Source organism: Hevea brasiliensis, chromosome 2 (genome assembly GCF_030052815.1).
Source record: "Hevea brasiliensis isolate MT/VB/25A 57/8 chromosome 2, ASM3005281v1, whole genome shotgun sequence".
NCBI lineage: Eukaryota > Viridiplantae > Streptophyta > Magnoliopsida > Malpighiales > Euphorbiaceae > Hevea > Hevea brasiliensis.
The window spans coordinates 115,031,664-115,035,942 of NC_079494.1; the positions used below are offsets into that span (position 1 = coordinate 115,031,664).

At 36.3% G+C, this 4,279-nt stretch overlaps 1 non-coding gene across 1 annotated transcript; it reads right to left on the reverse strand.

Annotated features, from left to right (window-relative positions):
* Positions 1-238: 238 nt before the first annotated feature.
* Positions 239-345, reverse strand: LOC131178041 (small nucleolar RNA R71). Its single transcript, XR_009147172.1, has one exon. It is a non-coding gene; the product is annotated as a small nucleolar RNA R71 (small nucleolar RNA).
* Positions 346-4,279: the final 3,934 nt, after the last annotated feature.

The following is a 4,279-nucleotide window of genomic DNA, read 5'->3' on the forward strand; positions in this document are numbered from 1 at the left end:
TTTTGGTGGACATCCTTCCGAAAATCCACACACACATCTAAAAAAGTTTGCTATGATTTGTGATATGCAAAAACAACCTGGAGTATCTGATGATGCAGCAAGATTGAATCTATTCCCATTCTCTTTGAAGGATAGAGCATTGGATTGGCTTGATTCTTTACCTCACAACTCTATTACAAATTGGGAGCAACTCACTAATGCATTTCTTGCACAATATTTTCCACCTGGAAAAACTCAAGAATTGAGGAATCAAATGACAGCTTTCAGACCAAGAGAAGATGAAACTCTCTATGAATCATGGATGAGATGGAAGGAATTAGAGAGACAATGCCCACATCATGCCATTCCAAAATGGATGATAAATCAGAATTTTTACACCAATGTTACTCCTGCAATTAGAGGGATAATTGATGCTCAAACAGGAGGAGAATTTATTATGAAGCATGAAGATGAAGCTTATGAGCTATTGGAGAAAATTGCAAAGAATACTCATATTTGGAGTAGTCCAAGAGGACCAGCTCCAACTCAAAAGAGGCAAGCTGCTGGAATGTATGACCTTGTTCCATTCAACATGATTAATGCAAAGTTTGATGCACTTACAAATGTTTTGGCTAAGAAGATGGAAGATTTAACTATGTTGGTGAGTTCATCATCATCATCTGGAAGTTCACAACAAGTTGCTTATGCAGAAGGAACTACCACCTGTGGAGTAGACTATGGAAAGCAAGATGCATATGTTGGTAATTATGGAAACAAACAAATGGGGAATCCTTACTCTCAAACTTATAATCCAACTTGGAGGAATCATCTCAACTTTTCATGGGGAAATCAGCAAAATCAAGTCCCAAATCAGAATCTTCAACCACAACAGCAATAAGGAATTCCATATCAGCAAAATAGGCAACCGTTGCCTAATTTTCAGCAGAGAAACATGAATCCTGCACCTTCACCAAAACAGCAAGAACAAAGTTCCACCACAGAAGCTTTATTACAATAGATTCTTGCTAACCAAACTAAGCATGATGAAGAGATGAGAGAGATGAAAGCAAGGCTGGAAAAAATGCAAAAACATAACAAAATGTTGGAAAATCAGATTGCACAACAAGCATCTTCCTCAAGTACCAAGTCTTTTGGAAAACTTCCAAGTCAACTAGAAAACCCAAGAGAGCAGTGTCAAGCTATTACTTTAAGAAGTGGGAAGGTTGTAAATAATGAGAAGAGTGAAAATAGTGAGAAGAGAGAAAATGAGAAAGAAATTGATGAGAGTGAAAAATAAGAAAGTGAGAAAGAAAGTGCAGAAAAAGGTAAAGAGAAAATTGAAGAGAAGGAAGAGAAGTATATACCTCCAGACCCTTACAAACCACAACTTCCCTTTCCGCAAAGATTTCAAAAAGCTAAGCTTGATAAGCAATTTGGGAAGTTCTTAGAGGTTTTGAAGAAGCTATACATAAATGTGCCTTTTATTGATGCTCTTTCACAAATGCCCTCTTATGCAAAATTCTTAAAAGAAATTATCTAAAGACCATGAAACTGTAGCTTTGACGGAAGAATGCAGTGCTATCCTCTAAAGGAAACTTCCTCCTAAGCTTAAAGACCCCAGAAGTTTTTCAATTCCATGCCACATTGGGGAATCATGTTCTATAAAAGCTTTATGTGATTTAGGGGCTAGTGTTAGCCTTGTGCCCCTCTCCATTTATGAGAAGCTCAATATGGGAGATCTTAAGCCAACCCACATTTCTCTTCAGTTAGCTGATAGATCAATTAAATATCCTGAAGGGATTTTGGAGAATGTGCCTCTAAAGGTTGGAAAGTTCTATATACCTATTGACTTTGTCATCCTGGATATGGAAGAGGATTCTAATATCCCAATTATCTTGGGAAGGCCCTTTCTAGCTACAGCAGGAGCATTGATTGACGTTAAGGGAGAAAAATTAACTCTTAGAGTTGGTGAAGATCAATTGGTTTTCAATATTAATAACACCATGAAGAAGCATCATTCTAAAGCTGATACTTGTTTGAGAATTGATATCATTGATGAACTGGTTGAAGAACACTTCAGAAAGAGATATCCGGAAGATCCACTTGAAAATTGCTTGGTTCATGGAGGAAGCATAGACAATGATAACCCTCATGTGGCTGCATATGCTCAACATTTAGAGGATAGTCCACCATTTATTTCTGCTCCAGTTTTTCAACTCACACAAAAGGAAAAAGTCGAATCTAAGCAACCATTATTCAAAGAAGAAGATACACCTAAGGTAGAACTTAAGCAACTTCTTGGCCTCAATAACACTTATCCAGTAATTGTAAATGCAAACTTGAGCACTTTAGAGGTTGATAAGTTGTTAAGAGTGTTGAGACAATTTAGGAAAGTTTTAGGATACACCATAGATGACATTAAGGGAATAAGTCCACACTTTTGCATACACAGAATTATTTTGGAAGAAAAATGTAAGCCATCTATTGAACATCAGAGGAGGTTGAACCCAAATGTGAAAGAAGTTGTAAAAAAGGAAATTTTAAAGTTGCTTGATGCAGGGATCATATATCCTATCTCAGACAGTACTTAGGTGAGTCCAGTACATGTTGTTCCTAAAAAAGGTGGAATGACAGTGGTCAAAAATGAAAATAATGAATTAATTTCCACTAGAACAGTGACTAGTTGGCGAATGTGCATAGATTACAAAAAATTAAATATTGCCACTAGAAAAGATCATTTTTCACTTCCCTGCATTGATCAAATGTTAGAAAGACTGGCTAGGCATTCTTATTTTTGCTATTTAGATGTGTATTCAGGACTTTTCTAAATCCCTATCCATCCAAATGATCAAGAGAAAACCACTTTTACTTGTCCATATGGAACCTTTGCTTATAGAAGGATGCCATTTGGGTTGTGTAATGCACCAGCCACTTTTCAAAGGTGTATGATGGCAATCTTCTCAGATTTCATTGAAGATATAATGGAGGTTTTTATGGATGACTTTTCTGTTTATGGATCTTCATTTGACATATGCTTGGCTAACCTTTCTAAAGTTTTGCTGTGATGTGCAGATACTGACCTTGTGTTAAACTGAGAAAAGTGTCATTTCATGGTTCAGGAAGGGATAGTGCTTGGACATTTGGTGTCTAACAGAGGAATAGAGGTTGATAAAGCCAAGGTTGAAGTGATAGAGAAGATGGCTCCTCCTACCAATGTTAAAGGAATTCAAAGTTTTTTAGGGTATGCCGGGTTCTACAGACGCTTTATCAAGGATTTTTCTAAAATAGCCAAACCTTTGTCTAATTTGTTAAATCATGACATACCATTTGTATTTAACCAAGAGTGTTTGGATGCCTTTTGTAGATTGAAGCAAGCTCTTATCACTGTACCAATCATGCAACCGCCTGATTGGAGCCTACCTTTTTGAAATTATGTGTGATGCTAGCAACTATGCAATTAGAGCTGTTCTTGGTCAAAGAAAGGACAAAAGGAGTTATGCTATTTATTATGCTAGTAGAATTCTAGATGAGGCTCAAACAAATTATGCAACAACTGAAAAAGAATTCTTAGCAATTGTCTTTGCATTGGAAAAGTTCAGACCTTACATTATTGACTCAAAGGTGGTTATATTTTCAAATCATGCTGCTATTAGGTATTTACTTCGTAAAAAGGAGGCTAAACCTAGGCTCATTAGGTGGATTCTGATGCTACAAGAGTATGATTTGGAAATTAGAGATAAGAAGGGAGCTGAAAATATAGTTGCAGATAATCTTAGTAGGTTAAAATTGGATGATGAAGAAATGGATGAAGTCCCTATTGATGAGTTTTTCTTGGATGAACAACTTTTCTCTCTTGTTGCTAAACTACCTTGGTATGCAGACTTGGTGAATTATCTATCTTGTGGAGTTTTACCTCTAGGAATGACATGGCAATAAAAGAAAAAGTTTTTGCATGAGGCAAAATTTTATAGATGGGATGATCCTTTACTCTTTAGGAGATGTTGTGACAGTTTAATAAGAAGATGTATTCCTGATGAGGAGATACAGAGTGTTATGCATCATTGCCATGCTTCTGATTATGGAGGACACTTTGGAATCTCTAAAACAGCTAGTAAAATTCTACAGGCTAGTTTCTTTTGGCCAAACCTTTTTAAGGATGTGAGGAAATTTGTGTTAGAATGTGATAAATGTCAAAGGAGTGGAAATCTATCAAAAAGAGATGAAATGCCCCTAAATAATATTCTTGAGGTGGAATTATTCGATGTATGGGGAATAGATTTTATGGGCCCATATCCTCCTT